Genomic DNA, 22,099 nt, shown 5'->3' on the forward strand with positions numbered 1-22,099 from the left:
GCACTCCACTAGATACAGGCCTCCAACTAGACTCTGCCCCACCGACCACAACTCTCTGGCTTCTTTCCTTCAGCCAGTTCACAGTCCACCTCACTACCCTATTGTTCAGACCGCACTCCCTCAGTTAAGCTGTAAGGATGCTGTGGGAGACTGTGTCAAATGCTTTACTGAAGTCAAGATAGACCACATCCACCGCTCTGCCATCATCCATCCATCTTGTTATGTCCCCATAAAAGGCTATGAGGTTGGTCAAGCATGATTTCCCCTTGGTGAAACCAAGCTGACTGCCCTTAATGACTTTCTTATCCCTGATATGCCTTGAGATGGCATCAAGGATAAGTTGTTCCATCACTTTCCCAGGGATGGGGGTGAGGCTGACCAGTCTATAGTTACCCAGGTCCTCCTTCTTGCCTTTTTAGAAGACTGGAGTGACATTTGCTTTCCTCTAGTCCTCAGGCAATATATAATCCTATATATTATGCAGCAATGCACAAATGGTTTGTTGATTTGCACATTACAGGCAGGAACTGTTATTTCTCTTCAGAGTCTTTTTAAACTCTACCAGCAGTTTACCCCAAACCTGAACAAAATGAAAGACTTAGAGCTTGATCCAGCTTCTCTCACAGTCTGGGTCAGTCTTCCCATCAAGATAACTGAAAATCATCTTGTATTCTATGTCAAGTCTCATGGTAACCTTATAGCTCAATGGAAGAAACTAAATTTAATATAAGTATCCCACATGGGGCAGATACTAAAGGCATTCTCCATTTCCACCAGAAATGTAATTCTCTTTGATTCCAAAACCCATTCCTTTTCCACAGCTCACATCCACTGCAGAATTGGATCTACCTAACTCTCAGCATAAGGTAAAGATAATTGCCCTACAGTCATACAGCTGGAGTTTTGCATTTGTGACTGAAATTGCTCAGCGAAAGATTTTCTCATTCTTCTTGCAAAGTCAGAGAGGCTACCAGTTCACACAGGATGTAGCACAACAAGAAAAAAAAAAAAGGACTTAGCACAAGAAGAAAATCACCTGCCAAGCTCAAAATCCTCCCAACAATAAACTGACTTTCCCCCACCCCTGATGATTACTGCAGAGTAGCTGAGTAACCACTTTATAAGCAGTTATTAGAGGATTCTCAGGTGCACCACAGCCTGACTATCATGTCTGAAACTCATTCACTTGCAAATGCTTTAAGCAAAATAGTGAAAACTAAAAATTGCAGAATATGAAAGAATAAAAGAGTAAAAATTAATTATCACATGCTGCTTAACATTAGACCAGTCCTTTAATATGTATAATTATGAGACTATTTCTTGTTTTATCTACGTTTAAATTATATGCATCCTAAGGAAGATATGTTCTAAGAAAAATTCCATTCACTCATGGAACTAACTTTCATGGGCTTCTAAGTATTTATTTCCTTTCCACCATGTCATTACTTTCATGTAACTGTCAACTGAATATGCTCAAATATGTAATTTTAGACCCTTTTATAAAGAAATCTGTGAATAAGACATCTTCCCAACAGATTTCCAGCTGACAGCTAATGGGAAGTAAAATTATAGCTGCAGTCTGATCCTCTGTCCAGCAGCAAAGTCTTACAACAAATCCCACAGAAGGGTCACCTCCTTCAGTCCATCTCTAGGTAGAAAACAACAACACAGCTATCAACATGTCTCTGCCTGTAATTTTGACAGTTTTGACAATCAAGCACCATAAGGTTTATCAGGATGCTGTTGATGTTGCAGTTAACAATGTATAAAAATTATGTCTCCACTTTACTATCAAGAATTGCCAATAAAGGTCTATAAAAACTTCTTTCTCTTAATTTGCATAAATAATGTTTATACTCCTCTACTGACACAGTGTAAGTATGTATCAATGTTCATGTACTTCAGGCACGCTAAAAGAAAATAAGTTTAATTTGCATAACTGTGAAGGGTTGGAGACTAAGTACATTATAATAAGTACAGCTAAACAGAGGTGTTCACAAAACTTACAGCAAGAATTTTGCTCTTCACAGTGATATAAACTTCTGGTTTGTATTTAGGTATTTCCTCAGAGCCCAGAATTAACAAAATTAACAGAATTGGAATATTTTTTTGAGATGAAAGCACATTTCTCAGTTCAATGGATTAAAAAAAACCAAACACCAACAACCCCAAACCAAACCTAAAAACCCAACCCCTCCTTTAAAATCCGAGTCAGCCTTAATTACCACAGGGAGTTTATTTATTTGTATCCTCAGGTGTTCAGATATTTCTACTGGGAACGGAATATGCTTCCACTGCCAGAAATATTAATGACTAAAAATGCTTACTGCAGGCTCACTTTCAGGTTAACTAGGGATGTTTTTGTGGGTTTTTTCTTTTCTGTTTAAATAGTGCAGTGAAATAACAAATCAAGATTAAAGTCCTGGCTCTGCTTCCAACAATGACATGAATTGTCTTAATAAAAATACAGAAAATGGTTTCACTGAATGATATTCTTATGTAACAAAAATATTTGTCATACAAAAAGCTCTACAAATCTTTTAGCAACTGTGTGAAAAATCAAAATCACTCACAGACCCAGCACTTTGTGATTGGTCTTCCTTGCATTTATTTGTGGACTCTTCATAAATAATGAACAAATCTCAATTTTTTTGACAGTAGATTTCAATTCAGATAAAGTCAGAAACATCTGTAGTGCTTATCCATGACATATTTGAATACAGCCCTTTTCTGGAAGTCAGAAGGGGAAACTCAGGAGCTCCTAAAAAGAGCTTTCCCATATGCCAGAAATAAACTGACAAAGCTGCATTTCAGAGTTCTTATCTAGTTGCTGAGAAATATAACAAAGCTATACATTCAAGCAGTAAAGGAAACTTTAAAACTTTAAGACTGAAATTTAAGTACTTCAAATATTTATTTTATACTCATGCCACTTTTTTTTCTTTTTTTTCCTTTCTTTTTTTTTTTTTTTTTCCCTTTAAACCTTTTACCTTATTTTAAGCAGTGATTATAGCACTGTAGAATTTTATAGGCTGGGTGGGACCTACGCTTAAAGCAAGGACAAAGAGATCAGGTTACTCAGGGACTTGTCCGGTGAAGTTTAGCATATCTTCAAGGTGGAGATTCCAAACTACACTGGGAAACATGTTCCAGTATTCGATTTCTCCCATTGTATTTATTTTTTTCTGACCAAAATTTTTTGTGCTTCAGTTTGTGCCCATAGCATTTTGCTTTGTTGTCGTGCACCAGTAACGATCCATCTCCAACTTCTCTGTACTCTCTCTTCTAAAGACAGCAGTAAGACCTCTGTGTAGCCTTTTCTTCTTAGGGCTAAACAAGAAGCTCCCTCAACCTCTTCTCATACATCATGTACTCCAGTCCCCTGACCATCTCAGTAGCGCCTCCTTGACTTCACTTCATTATATCTATGTCTTTCCTATTGTGGGGCAGCCAAACTGGACACAATACTCCATATACAGTCTCACAAGTGCTTAATAGAGGGGAAAAAATTCTTCTCTCAGCCTGCTGGCTAATTTCTTGCTAATACACCGCAGAATGCAGTTGGCTTTCTTTGAATGGCTTCCTTTGCATGGCTTTCTTTACCAGGAGCCATGCATGGCCTTTTCTGCAAAGATGTTTTATGTTCTGCTGGCACCAAGCCTGTACTCCTGCATGGTGAATTATTATAACCTAGATGCAAGACTTAGCCTCTGCTGAATTTAATGAAGTTTCTGTCAGCTCATTTGTCCTGTTGGTCTAGGTTCCTCTGCAATCTTCCTGTGAGTGCAACCCAGCCCATTTTCCAGTTCATTAGTATAGACATGTAAACAGTGCTTCCTCTAGCTGCAGTCCTGAAGGGACATCACTAGCCACTGGCCCCCAACGGAATTTTGCACCACAGACACAACCCTCTGATCTTGGTGGTGCAGCCAATTTTCACCTTACAGCCAACATTTGCAGTCGTCATCACAACAAATCTGGCTATAGGAATAATATTTGAAACAGCTTTGAAAGTGTTGCTGAAATCAAGAAAGAGCATTTCCAGACATCAGGAATCTTCCCTGATCACCACATCTTTTCAAAGACAAGAGAGAGCAGCCTCATTGCAACACTGGTCAACTCCCTCAGCACCCTCAGTCAGATGAAGCCTACTTGGTCTCACGGACTTGGGTATGTTCAATTGGCTTAAGAATTACCTAGCTCTATCCATCCCTGTGGATAATTCCTGACATCCTGGTCTCTGCTGGTAGGTTCAGGAGCCTGGGAAGTCAGACCTTCACATTAAGTCAGGCCTTCATATTAAAACACAAGGTAAAAAAAAAGGCACTGAGAACCCTGGCCTTTTCCATGTCCATGATCAGTAGACCCTCTGCCCCACTGAGCAGTAGGCACAGTTTGCCTAGATTGCCTTTTGCTGCCAGTGTACTTATAAAAGCCCATCTTGCTTCTTTCACAGTCCTTGATTCAACTGAGCTTTGGCTTTCTTAAACCCATCTCTACACATCTGGGCAATGTCTCTGTAGGAAGTAACGAGGAAGCCCACCCCAGCTTCAACTTCCTGTGTACTTTCTGGTTTTACCTATCCTCAGTCAAGATTCTCCTGTTCATCCACACTGCTCTTCTACCATATCTGTGTGGCTTTCTACACACTGGCATGGCCCACTCTAACCCTGACGAGGTTGCCCTTGAAGGTCAGCTACCCTGATTCCCTGAAAATAAGACCTACCCCAAAAATAAGCCCTAGCATGATTTTTCAGGATTTTTGAGAATGCTTGAAATATAAGCCCTACTTCAAAAATAAGCCCTAGTTACAGTTCATTAAAAAAAGTCAATTTTAATACTGCCCAGGCAGCTATACATGTAAGAAAGTAAACATTTTTTTGAGCAAAAATTAATATAAGACCCTGTCTTATTTTGGGGGAAACAGGGTAGCTGCCCTGGGTCCTTTTGTCTTCCATTGCAGACTCCTATGGGATCCTGCTGAGCAGATTCCTGAAAAAAACCCAGATTTTTAATTTCCTCAAGTCCAGGTTTGTGATTCTATTTGTCTGTTTAATTTTTCTCAGAATTTTAAACTTCACAGCTTCGTGGTCATTGCAATTAATCCTGCCACTGACCTTCACATCTTTAGTTAGTTCTTCCTTGTTTATGAATAATAAGTCTGCAGAGTACCTGCCCTTATTGGCTTGTCGATCACCTGTGTCAGAAAATTGCCTTCAGCACATGACAGGCATCTTCTTGATTTGCTAGTGCTCTGCCATGTCATGTTTCTCTTCCAGTAGATACTAAGGTTGTTAAAATCTTTCATGATTTTACCAGTCATGAGGCTTCCTGAAGGTAGTCAGAGACTTCATCTACTTCCTCTTTTGGTCATGCAATTTGTAGCAGATGTCTCCACTCTGTTAATCAGGTTGGTCTGTCACATAATCATTACCTACAGCTCTTTACTTGCTTGTCAACTGCACCAAGGCAAAGCTCTTTGCATTCAAGCCACTCTTTTGCCCAGAATGTTACAGTCACTTTTATATGTGACTGCTAACAGAAAATGACACAGTCCTCATTCTTTATGGAGCTATCTCTGAACTAGTAAACTTGCCTGCGCCTCAAAGACTGTTCTAGTTTTTGCAATTCACGTGATCAATTTTAGTCCTACAACTCTATGGGAACAATAACATCAGAGTTTGTTTTCTCCAGTACTTTGAGTTCAACAGATTAAAACCACCATGTATTTGCACATTATTAACTTATTTTCTCTTTTGGTGGACCAAAAAACCCTATATAAAGCTTATTCACATATAATGGGACAACCAACATTCTATTCACAGATGTTATAGGGAGTTGCATACAAGCGACACATTTATTTCTGCTTTTATGTATAACTAAAAGACCTGTGTTTTGAAGAATCATTGATTTCATCCAAACTGGTTTACTAAATCCTACCAGGTACCTCACTTATGTGAATGAACTGGCTTTTTAAAATTTATTACACTACTTTATTTTCATGTATTCATTCACTCCGTTCGAGTGACATGCAGATGGTTCACTACAGAAATGGAAAAAAAAAAAAAGGCACTTTCTTTTTGTTTTTTGTTTTTGTTTTTTTTTTTTTTTTAAAAAAGCTTGTTTTTTTTTTTTTTATAATTAGGATGACAGCTTTTGATTACTATAAAGTAAGGAAAGAAATGAAGTAGAATCTAGAATCTGATCAATAATAAATAAATGCTCCACTGTATCCCCATAATGTCTCACACTTCATGTGTAGAGAACATTCTCCTGTGAGAAGTGTATATACATACCCTTTCTTTCAACTTCTCTTTTATTGCATTTTTGTATGTTAACTAAAAAATACTGATGTCTTTCATCACAGAAATATGACTTGTCAAGAACGTAACTTTTGTTTTGGTGCCTCAAGTTTTAGTAATTCTCACAGAAGCTTAATACTGATAATCCCAAGAACTAAATTACCAGAGGTCAGTTCTAAGAAAATAAAATTAAAAAAAAAAAACATAATGAATTTTGACTTCATTTTTTAAATTTGCTTTCTGAGCCTGAGGGTGCAGGAAGATAATTTTTCTTACATGCCAAAGGAAGCAGAATCCTGATGATTTTGGTTTTAAATTAAAGCTGGAATTCTAAAATAAATTGCTTGGTTCCAGAAACTGCAGCTTAAGAAAGCACGTATAGAAGGAGAAAAAGGCACTGATGGAGTGCTGTGTTCTCACACTTTCAGGAGCAGCTGACTAGCCTACAGGCCAAATGATTCTTCAAAAAAAAAAAAGGTCTTTTACGATAATAGCAATAGAAACTGAGTGACAGTATGGAAAAAGACTGTCAAATGGAAAAAAAACTTATATGAAGTGTATAAACACATTGGTTCCTCCTCCTCTTGCAACTGCCCCACACAATTTGCTGATCATTCAGCTGTGCAGACTGGAACATCCAGTCTCTGACTTTGCTATTCGTTTGTATTTTGCCTTGCACAACCAAGACCCCCATTACAGAGATCTGGAAATTACTGCCAAACAGTTGGTCTGTGAACTGGACTTTACAACTGGAGTGAAGATAGTGAGTCTGGCCACAGTCCTAAATGCACCTGAAATACATATTTAGAATAGATAAATTTACTCTGAATTCTAAATATTTATTAATAACAGGTGAACTGCATAAAGAACCACTCTGGGAATCTCTGATATCTTCAGTGCATTGTTAGTGGGTGAGAAAGATGAAGGTGACAGCAGAGGAAGCTGGATAGTTTCAGTGGAAGTTGTGAAGTAGGGAGAGAAGGTTCACTACAAGTTAGCTCAAAGCTGGTACTATAGCCAAGAATAAAAGAAAAATTATTTTGCGTGTTCATCAGTGCCCTTTTTTATTGTATCTGCTAAAGACAAAACCATAACCAAAACACTTTGGTCACTTTATCAAGACTCCACGAATCATCCTGTCCATTTATAATACACGTAACTTATATAACTTACAAATGCAGTAGAAAGCAGTTTGCAATAGTAAACCCATGGCACGATATAAAATTATTTCCCATATACATTCCTTGAAGAAATCTATTTATTTTTCAAATAATAAGGAAGGTCCCAAATGTGAGATGTAAAGTCTACCAACTATACAAGAAGGTCAAATAATATAGGTTTAAATCTCTGTTTCTTTGTTTCTTTGTATTCATGCTCAATTACTGAAATAGAAATGAATATTTTATTGTACCTATATGAGAATACAAGTTCTCATTCACTAAGTTAGTATGCACTTCTTTGTGTTTTACTTTATTTTGAAGAGGTTTATAAAATATTAATGAAAGCATCAAAAGAAAATTTTAAAATACACATTTTATTTTTAGGTCTCTTACAAACTCACTGAAACACTCAACAGTAAATAAAGAGGGGTAATGCTAATTATGTTTTTCCTGGTTAGACAAGCTCCACAGTGGGAAGACGGGCATGATCACAGTTGCATCAGTAAATAAGATTTTCTCTTGTACTTAAGGCTCACAACTAAGGGAAAGTTTAGGAAAAACAGTGTTCAGGACTTCTCTAATAACAACTAAAGCTCATGATTTGCTGTTGTAATTCCAGAAATAAGATGCAGTCTGTAAAATAAGGAAATTCTTTCAAGAGGTAAATAATCCCATTGTTTTGCTTTAACTGTTTTTTTAGCCCATACTATCTCCAGTACCAGAAATAAATATTTATTTTGTCATTAAGATATCTCTTTATTATCTAAGTTTACATAACAGCAAAACAAATAATAATTCTCCAAGGCCAAGAATAAAACAACACAAAAAAGCAAACAAACAAACCCTAAACAAAACAAACAAGCAAAAACCTAGCACAAAATATTTATGTTTATCTATTAAACCTAGCTCACAAAACTGAGCTCAAGACCTCCATCAGATAGCCCATCCTCTCTCTACAGTTTTACTTGCATGCATTCAGCACATATGCCTTTAATTTGTTTGACAGCTGCTGAGAAATAAAGCTACTACAGAAACATCTTCAAAAGTGCTGCTACTGATGGAAAAGAGTGGGTTTTCTGGCTCATCTGGACAAAGAAGCATAACTTGTGTGTGTAGTAATAGTTTACCAAAGTTACAACAAATAAACATAAACAACTGTATTTGTCTGACTTAATGCCCATTACTTGAATGGGCTTAAACATTCCTTCAGATTTGGCTGTATGGAACACAGAACATTAGGTCAAACAAAAACTGGATCCTCTGCAAAAAACAGCACTTGTATCTGTGGTATATGAACACACTATTGTGGAAAACAGACTGGGAAAAGGCCTAACAGAGAAAGAAAGCATGCAATTTTTAATAAGCCACTTATTTATATCTATATATGCATGAGTTTCTAACTATATGTATACATTATATATTCTACCTCAATTCCAGTCACGTTTTGGCTTCAGACTGTATTTACATTCCTGCACATAGCATGCTTCTCTGTGCCATGGAATATTATCTTCAGTGGTTCTCTCCTACTTCTTCCATTCAGATAGAACAGACCACGCAATGGCATTCTGTGTCTGTTTTGGATGGCTAGCTTACTGGATAAGAAACCCAGTTATGTTTTGTAACAAAATCAAATTACATTAAAAAATACACTTTTTCCACTTAATTCCGATAAATCCTAAAGTGGTTTCATTGGGACTGCAGCAGTGTGTTTGATCTCCAATGAATGACATTTGGCTCAGAAGACACCGTACTACAGTTTTCACATCAGAAGACTTAGGACAAGGAAGGGAAGGCTCCTCCTGTCTCTTCCAGGGTCTGGGTCTTAAAAAAATCAGGATCCTGGATTAAAAGTTTGTTTTGTTTTGTTTTGTTTTGTTTTTTTTCACTGGGATCCAGCTTATGTTGTTAAAAACCTGTTATTCACTACTGATTTTGGGAAGCTAAATGAGCAACACAAAGTCTTGGCCGGCTTCAGCTTTTTTTTTTTTTTTTTTAAATTATTTAACATTTTAAGAGAATTAAAATCTTAGGATGATTTTTAAACAAGTAGAGTTTGTGTACAGTCACATAAATATTAGCATAGGAAGAAGGAGAAGATGGTAATAAAGAAGAGTCTGTAAAACTCAGGTTCCTACACCAGATCAATAAGCCTCTTCATGCCTCAATTTCATCATCATTCTCATAGTGTCTTGGATACAAGTGTGGAACCGCAAACTCTGAGCAATCAATTAAGTCAAAATAGGGTAGATGTAATTCCTGTGATGGTCCTGTCAAAAGAGACAAACATCTCTTTACTGAAGGGGAAGAGCAATCATAGACACACTGAGATAACAGCTGGAGTTTTGATGGCTGTAATACAGGAAAAAAAGTCCTTTGGGGACAGTTAGTTTAAAGGGTATGTGTATGTTTAAGCATTATGATTGGTATAATTCAGGAAGCATATTCTGTCATCCTTTTCTATATACCCTGAGTATTGCAAAACACTCAAGATGTTTCTATGAATATTATAATAAACAAGAACATATTATAAAAAGAGAAAAAAATAATTCATTTGAATTTTATGAGTTGGTGGAGAAAAGCAGGAGTAAATGCTTGTCACATTGTAATCTGTTTGATTTGTGTGATTGACTTCAATAACATTAGGTTTACATCCCCAGTTCCTGCAAGGTTTATTGGTTTTGTTGCTTTTTTTCCACCCTGAAACAAGTTCTGAAGAAATAGCTCACAGCTTTTTAATAAATGGAGCAGAAAACACACATCAGGTTGGAATATGTGACTTAGTTCACAAATTCTTTGACTCATCAGAGAAAAAAGGTAGGCAGTTAAGGAGGATTCCCAGCCTAGTGTCAATGTACTGTCAAAGAATTTTTTTCTGTGAAACTCAGAAAATATACTACGACTACAGAAAAAAAAAAAAAAAAAGTTTTCTTGTTATTTTAAAAATATTGTTTCAAAATATTTTAAAACATAATTTGTTACTCATATTCTTTAAAAACTTCACAATTATTTGATGATTTCAGTTACCTGAAACTACATTTTCCAGAAGTTTTCATCTTGTTCTAAACCAATCTTTTACCAAGTTTTGACAATCAGAAGTTAGAAAAAAAAAAGAAAAAAATAAACATACTTTAATACTGCATTTGAAAATGAAGACTATAGAACTGACAAAATATAATCAAAGGAAGAAATCAGCAATATTAAATAACAATAAACACATATCTGATAGTCTGTAAGGTTCAAACCTCTAATCTAGGAAAACTCTTCCTCATTGGAGTCTTGTAATACCTAGTAGTACTTTTGTCACTGGCTACCAGCAAGATTATATTTATTTATTCAGTAATGCATGAGAAGGTGCATTACTTTTCAGAGTAAACAGTTGCATTCTGTTAGATCGCTGAAAGTCAGAGAAATGAAAAAGGTGATATAATAATACAAGGTGGGAAACATATACTCCATTGTAGAGAAAAGTTATTGCTGCAATGTACAGCTCTCATTGTTAAGAGACAAAGAATTAAAGGAAAATGAAAGACAATTTATCTATTTGGGTGTTTATAGGGCAAACATTCTACTTTCATATATAAACTTAGAGGAAGAAATCATATTCAATTTTTTTTTTCCTAATCATATTACTGTTCTGATAAGAGATAAAGTTGGCTGCAAAAATGTGATGCATCTGCAGTTTTCATACAGGTAATCAGAAAACACCTGCTTTTTCTATGCATGACTCTTAACATTAATGTTAAGCACCTCTGCTATAGCTTGGGATTTTGATAGTAATCAGAGCACTCTAGCAGAACTCACACTGCTCAGAGCTCCAAAATGAATGGCTCAGTTGGGTAAATGCCAGAAACTTAAGGTATCTGTTTTCTATCTTCATAATTAGTGACAAGGCATGAATTGAATACTTAAAGGAGTGAAAATGTTCTGAGACTGATTCTTAGTTATGCAAAAATCATCCTACTAAATTATCTTCTTGGCTGGCATCTTGAAATGTGTGATCTGGCACAAGGTATAGCTCCAGCTCAGCCTAAATGAATGCATTAACTCCCACAACATTATAAGAATGGAATTCTAATAATCTGTGATGGCTCTGAAGATAAAGCATGTCGGTGCCATGGTGAATTATTTTATGCATAGGATGCAGAAAAGAACACACCGTTTTTTCAAATCACTCGGCTAATTGCAGAAAAAACACTACCCAAAATAGAACAGATTCTCTAGTGCATTAATTGAAGAGGCAGATTAATTTTACTGTTGTGATATATTTCACATTTTCAAAAGTAATAATTATATACGGCACTATGCCTCCTTTCCCACTCACCCATTCTGATCTCAAAGGAAACGTTTGTACAAAACCTTACACTTCCAATGATATACTAAAAGTCATTGTAAATAACCAAATCAGCTATGGACAAAAACATGTTATACTATCAGGAGTTCACTTACAGTACTAGATAGATACCCAAACTGTAATTTTGTCTAAACTTTAGAAGAGATGCAAAGCTAGATGTTATTATAAATCTTCCTAAATAAATACATGAATTTTAAAACAAACAAACAAACAAACAAACAAACAAAATAAAAAAAAGAAACAAGCCTTCAGGAATTTTAGAGGACACGAACTGCTGGGTATTTGCTAAAGACTCTGTGGATCAGTAGTCCTGATAAAAGTCTGAGAGAATGTGATAAAGGTGATAACTAAAAGCTATCCCTTCATATTTATGAGAAGGTGTGATATATAACATAAAAAAAAAAAAATCCACACAAGAAAAATATAACCTTCCCAAGATCTATTATTTACTTCAAAGTTTCCACTGTCACTACAAGATACATCCTGCAGTTTCCATCTTTTCGTTACAGTTAACTTGGCTAGTCTGTCTTTCAGTAGAATAACAGAAAATTGTTGACAGGGGCTTTTCAAAATTTGGTAGAAGTGTTACATACTCAGGCACAGTAGCTGATGATCCTAAGAATGTAGCTAAAGTGCTCCTTGTACTTCATTCTCCTTGCCTTGTAATGTTTGGTACCATGTTTCACGTAGTCCAGGGTGAACACCATTAACTTTCACTTGAATATTCTTTTCTCTTACCTTCAGAATGAAGAAAAATCACTTCTCATATGAGTGGGAATAATTTTCTCTTTCTATTGTGCTAATAGTGCTACAAGAAGTGTTCTGGAAGTGAACAAAAAGTATCTGTTTTGAAACACAAACATAATATTTTACACATATTTATAATCATACATTGTATAGGAAAAGGTGTTAATAAAAAGTATTTAGAATACTAGGATTTTTCTCACTTATTTTCTTAAATTGAAATTATTGAAGATGACATACTGCAGTCAAATATTTGTTTTGAATGGTTGCTATGGAAATTAAGTGGAAGGTTCATTCCATAGTCCTTTCTGTTTCTTCTCTTTTTTTTTTCTACTTTAATAAGAAAATTGGTTATCACAATCTTTCTGCAAGCTATTTTTCTTTCAGATGCTTACAACAAGTGACTGACAGAGAGACCTTTCTTATTTTCTTGTTTCAACATGTCTCATCTACTTCTCCTGGACAACACAAATGGCATAGCCAGGACTATTCTTAAGCTTTTTGTCAGAATACTAATTATTCTCATGGCCCAGATAAAAATATCAAACCAGCCTAATACTCACACACATCCTTCAATCATGTTCACTAACTAAATCACAAGTTCCTATCTACCCCCTTTTTTGTACTCATTGAAACTTCAAAGTAGGTCTCACCAAACTGTCTTTAACATACTGTACAAGTACATATTGAACATCCATCTCTTACTTGTTGTAAAGGAACCAACAACTACTAATCAATCTGGTCAAGTGTATCTGTGGATTCATTGCTAATGACGAAGAGAAAAAACTGAGAGCTTTATGATGCTTCTGAATTATGGAAAGAAAAAAAAAAATCACAACAGCTCAAGATCTGCATAAATGACTTGGTTTTCTGAAGAACAAGGAACAATCTCGTAAGAGCTATGATGGCTACAGACACATAAAAGACTTCTTGAGCAAGGCAAGAACTTATTTAACTTGCTTAGAACTCCTTTCCTGTAACACCCTGCAGTCCATTGCAAATGTACAGGGTACACAAAGCAGTAGTTTAAATAACAGGAGTTAAAACCTTGTAAGGCATTAAGTTCAACACTATAAGCTCAACAAAATATTTCACAAGCAGATTCAAATGAAAAAGATATTTTGGTTAATAAGAGCTGGATATCATCCCGAAATAATGGGAAATCACACACACGCATAAATCCCAAACAGGTTATAGTGTTACTTTATTTACATATATATATGTATATACATATATATATGAAAAGCACAGTCATCAAAACTATTGTTTCAGAGGTCTTAACAAGGCAAATCTAAACCGTTTACATAAACCCATGTTCTTTCCTGAGTCACAGAATATGAAGATTGAAAGAGTGACAAGTATATTATACCTAAATTATTTTCAAATATCTTAAATGTATGTGTTAAACACATCAGCAGAGTGACGATACAACATTCACAATCATGTTTCACCCTTGGACACAATTCTAGCCCAATGACAATGGGGTCTTCCTTCTTGTGGAGAAGCCTGAGGAAACCTGAACTGCAAAGCTACAGCACAAGCCTTCAGTTGTGCTTCAAGCTGAGATTTTGACTAAATTTCTGTGGTTAAGTAAAGACCATCCCTACAGAGAACAACTCTGACAAGTCTGTCCCTCATTCCTGCAGTACTGTTGCTGCCCTAAGAGCAGAAGTATAAGACAAGAGTGAATGTTTTGGCTAAGCTCAAACTCCTTCTATAGCAGAATAAATTTTATCTGATTTATCTGTGCGGCCTCCGCAATTCCAGAATACCTTTTGGATCAAGGAATTTAATACAAAATGCATGGGGTTTCAACTTATTAGAGTATCCTTCTGCTCATCACGTAAGCTGAAAAGAACATGGAGTGAAAAACTGCATGCTTCCTTCTCTGCTCAGTATATCAGCAAGCGACTGTACAGAGAACAGCAGAGAAAATAAGCTGAATTATTATCTGAGCTGGAATAAATTACTTGCTCCATATAGTAAACGAGGGGCAGGTGCTCTTTTTGGAGCAGAGCAGTGTGCTCTGGTGCAAGCTTAATAAGTCAATTGGACTCTACTGAGACAGACTGAAGATTTCAGTTTTAATGTACCTACTACCTAGAATTCTGTTTATCTTATATTCTCCAGACACTTGTATCATGTTTGTCGAGGCTATTTAATTTAAATCAACTCTTCAGGAACCAGAACCACAACCAGTAAAAATCTATAACTGTATGGACAGCAACAGAGCTACACAGCTAGCAGCTCAGTATTTGTATATCAAAGTAATAATAAAAGGCCTAAAAATTGATTTGAACATACTGCTGTTGCTGTTTCTTTAGCAAGAAGAAAAATGTGGAGTAATGCAGAGCAAATAAACCCATGGAAAACCAAGTTACTAAGGTAAGCCAGATAGAAAATGAATATATTCTGCCCAGTGCTTTCGACATAAAATTTCTTGTTCCCTCTATAGCAAATGATCCCAATTGCAGAGGTTATTCCATCTTACACAGTGCAGAAGGCTCTTAACGCATAATGAGTAGCATTAACAATAGGCAACGGGAGAAAGTTATGAACTGTGGTGTCTTTATCCAACCATTTATTTCACAGAAAAAGCTGAAAAATGTCAATCTTTATATTCTGAAAAAAAATACTCTGCTTATACAATATTTAGGCAAGGGAGCTGGGGGTTTTGGCTGATGGTAAGTTCAATATGAGTCAACAATGTGCACTGGCAGCCAAAAAGGCCAACCATATCCTGCTGAAAGCAGTGATTGCCCCACTATGCTTAGCATTGCTGTGGCCTCACCCTAAGTACTCGGTGAAGTTTTTACTCTACAATATAAGAAGGATATGAAAATGCTGGAATGTGTCCAAAGGAGAGCAACAAAGATGGTGAAAGGCCTAGAGAGCCTGACTTATGTGGAGCAGCTGAGGATACCAGATCTGTTCAGCTTAGAGGAGACTCATTGCTGCCTACAATGTTCCCACAAGGGGCAACAGAGGGGGAGGTGCTGACCTCTCCTCTCCGGTGTCTGGTGGCAGCAAGCAAGGGCATGGCTTAAAGCTGAATCTAAGGAAGATCAGATTGCACATTAGAAAAATGTTCTTCACTGAGAGGGTAGTCAAGCACTGGAACAAACTCCCCAGGGAAGTGGTTATACCTCCAGGCCTGTCAGTCATCAAGAAGCATTGGAACAAATCTCTTACACACATGGTTTAACTTTTAGGTTGTCTTGTGTGGAGTCAAGAGTTGCACTCAATGATCCTCATGAGTCCCTTCCAACTCAAGATATTATTTGATTCTATGAGATATAATGGTTCAAAAAATTTATATTTCCTTTTCTAAAATGCATCATGTAGTTGATGAAAACCCGTGTGTTCAAGACCTTAGGTTGGTGGATTTTGTTGTTTTGTTTTGTTGTGTTTTGTTTTGTTTTTCCTAGATAAATTTTAATAAATACTTTTGAAAAAAGGTATTATTTCACATGAGTAAGGAATAAAGATATTTTCATGTGGCAATAACTTTCCATCACAAAAAATTCAAAGCTATTTTCATATTTTATAAATAGAAGACTTTTCATACCACATAATAGGTGTGCAAAGATGGCTAAAGAGATTATTTAAAAATATGTATTCTTTAAAGGATGACAAATAGCATACCCAAAATCTAGGCTGAAAAGAAGGGGCCTTTAGCATTTAATATACTTGAATTCCATTCTGCAATCCAGGGCTGAAAAGAAAATTTTGCAATTTTTATTTTGTTCAGGCACTCAGAGAGTATATCAAACACAATCAGTCAAATTAATTATCAAAAGTATAATACTTTTTATCTATGTTTGTTCAAGTTGCATCCACCTATTTATAAAGCAGCCACTTTGTTATCTGAAGTCTGGCAAAACAAAATATTTTAGTGCTGAGATGCATAATTCATTGCCATTTGGGGTATTAAGAAACCACAATACAGAAATACATACAAGCAATGCATTTAGCAGGGTGCTTGCAAAGAAGCTTATTGCTTTATACAAATTGCACTCCAGAGGGAACGGAGAAAAATCAGTTCATCAGCTAAACAAGGTATTGAAATCAATGCTATTACAGTAGCTCCTTGATAAATACACAGTTAATTATCACTTTATTCATTTGCTAGTTCACATTGGTGTTAAGAGTGCAGCTGATCAGTCAAAGGCATCTCTTATGCAGTTGGCTGCAGAAATAATCTTATTTTCTTAAATAAACCTCCTGAATAACCAAGGTTGATCATCCAACAATAGCTGTCAAAGCAATATTCTCAGATGCTAAAATGTTTTACCAGCTGATTTATATGGCTAAAATTGTTTATTTACCAGAGCATGCAGTTCAGGGTTAGAAAACAAAGCAGAATACTGTTCCATTTCCATTGAGACTGAAGTGATATCATTTTGCAGAGGTCTAGTTGGACATACTCCATTAACATTCTAATAAAAAACAACTCCCAAAATGCAGAAGTAAAATATACGGTCAAAAGGACATTTATTTAATTCAAGGTTTCTGTTTCCTTGAAAACACAGACCACTTATGACTAAAGAAAGAAGTAATTGTTATCAAGTACAGTGAAATCCAAAATGGAAAATTTTTCAGGTACTTATATAAAGAATAAGCATCATGCTCACCTTCTGGCTTACAGTAAGTACATCCTATTGAAAGTACTTACAGCAGAACCATCACCAATGGGCCATTCACTGAAATGTTTAAATTTTCATCATAGAGACTATAGAATTACTGCATAATCATTAAGTTTACATTAAACAGGAAATTTTCAAACTCCTCCACTAGTGAGAAAAACAAAGAAAAAACTCGAGTGCTAATCTTGGTAAGGTCATGTAAATGAAATAGCATGACATGAGTGGTGGAAGGTTTGTTAAGAACGTCCAAATGACCTGGGTCTGTAATCTGTGTTTTCGAAAGACAAGTAGCAAAATCTTTATCACTTTAAACTGTCATTTGAAAAATTCCAAGTTTTTCAAGGCCTGATATTCTTCAGTGTAAGAACAAATTCAGTTTATTGCCTTGCAAATATTTATTCACTGAAATAATCCTAAATCAATGAGCTTTACAGAATCATTGAATAGTTTGTGTTGGAAGGAAAACTTGAAAGATACCTAGTACAACCCCACTGCAACGAGCAGGGACATCTTCAACTAGATCGGGTTGCTCAGAGCCCTGTCCAGCCTGGCCTTGAATATCACCATGGATGGGGTATCTACCACGTCTCTGGGCAACCTGGTCCACTGTTTTACCATAGAATCAGAATCATTTTAGTTGGAAGAAACCCTCAGGATCATCGAGTCCAACCATAACCTATCCTAACTCTAGCATTAAACCATGTCCCTAAGAACCTCGTCTAAATGTCTTTTAGACACCTCCATGGATGGTGATTCCACCACTTCCCTGGGCAGTCAGTTCCAATGCCTGACAACCCTTTCAGTGAAGAATTTTTTCCTAATATCCAATCTGAACCTTTCCTGGCACAACCTGAGGCCACTTCCTCTTGTCCTATCACTTGCTACTTGGGAGAAGAGAACAACACTCTCACTGTGAAAAATTTCTTCCCCATGTCTAGCCTGAATCTTGCCTCCTTTAGTTTAAACCTTTATCCTGTTGCAACTGTCCCTGCTAAAGAGTCTGTCCCCATCTTTTTATAGTCCTCTTTTAAGTACTAAAAGGCCCCAATAAGGTCTGTCTGGAGCCTTCTTTTCTCCAGGCTGAACAACCCCAGCTGTCTTAGCTTTTCCTTATAGAAGAGGTGTTCCATCCCCCTGATCATTTTGGTGGCCCTCCTCTGGACTCTTTCCAACAGGTCCATGTCTTTCCCATACTGAGGGCTCCAGAGCTGGATGCAGTACTCCAGGTGGGGTCTCACCAGGGTGGAGTAGAGAGGCAGAATCACCTCCTTCAACCTGCAGGCCACGCTCGTATTCCTAATATTATTTTCCATGAGCTTCTAAAATTCTTATTTAAAGTCTATAAATTGTCATCCTTCTGACAATTTCTGTCTCTTATATCCACATTCCTGAGTATCACTCTCTTCACCTGGTCAAAGATTAAAGCAATTTTACTGTGTCTAAATTTTGAGATTTTTTTCTGCATTTAAAGCATGTGTTTTTACTGTATTCTCATGTTAGGAGGTTCCAAATACTCTAGATAGCTAGAATTATTTTTCAATTATCAGCATTTCATTCAGAATAGGATTTTACTTAGGCTTCTGGATGATATTTTCTAATTCTGCTCTGCATATTGCATTTTTAAATGTTGCTACATAGCAGTTTCAGCTATTTCTCACATATAAGCATACTTATATAATATATACTTATCTATATATATTCTCTTATAAGAGAACAAGCAAATAATCATCATAATCCCCCTGAAGCTTCAATAAAGTCCAATAAAGCAAATAACATCTCTTTTCAGGTGTACTAGCATAATTCCAGAATAACTTCGCCATTTTGGTGAGGCACTCTAGTACAGTCCAGGAATTAAATGGAAAAAACAAAAAACAAAACAAAACAAAACAACACACAAAACCTTACACAATTTTCCATATAGAAGGTTTGCAAAAAAATAAAAAAAAAAAAAGAATTATTAGCTAGCATACAAGATTTTTATCTAATCATATATTTACAGTAGAAATGACAAAGAATGCAACAACTGTAGTCCTTTAAATTGTAAACCATTTTAATTTTGAAGACTATCCCTTTGTGATGAAATTAGCAGCTTCTTTTGCAACAGCCCTAGGTAGAAACACTACAAACTCAGAAATACAGAACTATATAATAAAAACGAAACCAAAATAACTCAAGTAGTTTCCTAATTGTGGGATATTTAGTAAAAGGTGTTATCACACAGCAGTATTTCCCCCTAGAAACAGTACTTATTTTTGTAAAAATTATAGGAAACTTTACATCTTTGAGACTTCTAACCATCTGTGGAATTTGGCAAGAACTGGCCAATGGTTTAAAAAATTGTTAGCAGTGGAGGAGGGCAGAATAACAAATACACATACATAGACAGTATGTATTATTAGATTGAGTTACTTTTACTTTACACGTAACAGCAGTGTACTAATGTAAAAGATATTTAGATATACATCACAGATTGTGTTCACGCTGTATAAAATTTATTATTTACATAATTGAGATGGAATTCAGAATATGGCATATATGATACAGGAATGTTGAGCACATAATTCAGCTTTAGAATATTAAATTTATAACATGAGAAAAGTGTCCTCCTGGTTACAACCTGTAAAGGAAGTGTCAACATATGAGATGGCTTTTTCCTTTTTGGAACTTAAGGAATGAATATTATGCAATTCCTTCACTATTCAAACACAAACACAAAGTTAGATTTCTGAAGAAATGTATTAAGTCAGTCCATACTCCGAGTTTCCACTGTATAGAATATGTCAAGAATTCTGTATCTGTTTATTTTAAATGGCAATGTGTCCAAATTCAACCTCAAGATGCATCATCTCTTTCTAAAAAGAGACTAGAAACATACACACAATGATGCCAGGAAGATGGAAGAGATACAATCTGTATTTTAGTTAAAGTTAATTTTTATTGGCATATGGAGATAATTCTTAACAGATTTGCAAAAGTTTCAAGAAATGCAACCATTGCTAGCATACAGGATCTAATTAAAGAGTGTTGTCCCCTCTCTATTGAACCATAGAACCATTTTGGTTGGAAAAGACCCTCAAGATCATTGAGTCCAACCATAAGTTAACACTAGTATTAAACCATGGCCCTAAGAGCCCCACGTATATGTCTTTTAAACACCTCCAGGGATGGTGACTCAATGCACATCAGAACAATGCTGGCCTTTTTTGCCACCTGGGCACACTGCTGGCTCATATTCAGCCAGCTGTTGACCAGCAGCTCCAGATCCTTTTCAGCCAGGCAGCTTTCCAGCCACTCTTCCCGAAGCCTGTAGTGTTGCCTGAGGCTGTTGTGACCCAAGTGCAGGACCCGGCACTTGACCTTCTCGAACCTCATACAATTAGGCTCAGCCCATCAATCCAACAAGTACAGAAAGAAGCTCCAAATAAAAGCAATTGAATTGTATTAGTTTATCTCAGCTCAGGTATCAACAAAACATTGATACCAAATGTTTACAGAAGAAATTGCTTCAAATCATATATCCATAATCATACTTACTGAATCAGAATTAAGATCAGGTCTTTTGGATTCATTCCATTTGCTGATAAAACAGTCTCCTGTGTACAGCTAAATACTATCTGATCATTATACATGCAAAGTGATCAGAATATCACTGACCACAGCTGTACCCAATGGGGACCAAGGATGACAAGTGTCTAAAAAAGTCTGTTACCTATCCAGTAAAAGACCTGATAATGATCTTTATTATGTACCAGCTGCTTCTAATAGATGACATTTGGAACTGCGAGGAAACAGATATTCAAGTCCTTGCAAAAAACAGGTTCCACTGGTAGGAGAAACACTATCTTAAAATGTACTTAAATACTGCAGAAGAGTTGAACAACCAATATTATTATCTGCTTTGTTCATTAGCCAGTACAGACCCTATATATTTTAAACAACCATGTAAGGAACAGTACACACTATTTCAAGTTATAATTATCCATTAAATATTAGAAATTTATCCATTACAGGAAATTTAATTGGTTGAGTAATGTTGTCTCCTTTCACAGTGAGGACTCATCATAATATGCTAAGAGAAACTCTGTTGTTCTTTAATTTGCAGGGCAAATGTAAGATTATATTGTAAAGGGATTACCATTTTCCTGTTTCTTGGGAGTAAGATAAAGAAATCTATGTACATGGCACCATGACAGCAACTTTTTTATACTAGGAGAGCAAACATAATAACATAAATGGAATAATTTAAAAGTTATGAAGGAATACAGGATTTTAAGTCTGTAAAATATTCCTCATAATTCAAATGTACATAGAGACATACAATTGAGTGACTTGGTATGCTTAACATAAATTAGCACTTGGAGATTAAGAAAAAGAAGAGCAACCAGTACTACTACATGATTCATCAGTCATAGTCCAACAGTTCGGGTACAGAAACAAAATATATCCTTTTGACAAACTGCTTTAGTCTAATAATATTTTTCTGACCTATGGAAAATGGAAAGCAATGTTATAAAAGAAAATCTTTTTAAAAGGTGTCAGGATATGCATAGCCTTTGAAATTCCTCAACAAAAATATGTTATATCCTCAGATTCTGTAGGTAGCACTATTTGTCAGGAACACTGCTTTTAATTAGTATTTGGAAAGGAGAGTAAACCTTTCCCATTTCAAATGTTATTTCAACCACATCTCTCAGTGAGATAATGTTCTATGGAATAAACTCTATACAGAGTTATGTCTAAAAACTTGCAGAAACAGCAACCACTGCAGAGTTCACTTGATAAATAAGATTTTCCTCACACTGTAAATTTTTTCAGGTTTACTCTTTCATTTTCGACCTCTGAAAACTGACATAATTTCCAAACCTCATCTGCCAGATTGCCTGTGTGCATCTCTTT

The sequence above is a fragment of the Streptopelia decaocto genome (genome assembly GCF_964273445.1).
Source record: "Streptopelia decaocto genome assembly, chromosome: 2".
Taxonomy (NCBI): Eukaryota; Metazoa; Chordata; class Aves; order Columbiformes; family Columbidae; genus Streptopelia; species Streptopelia decaocto.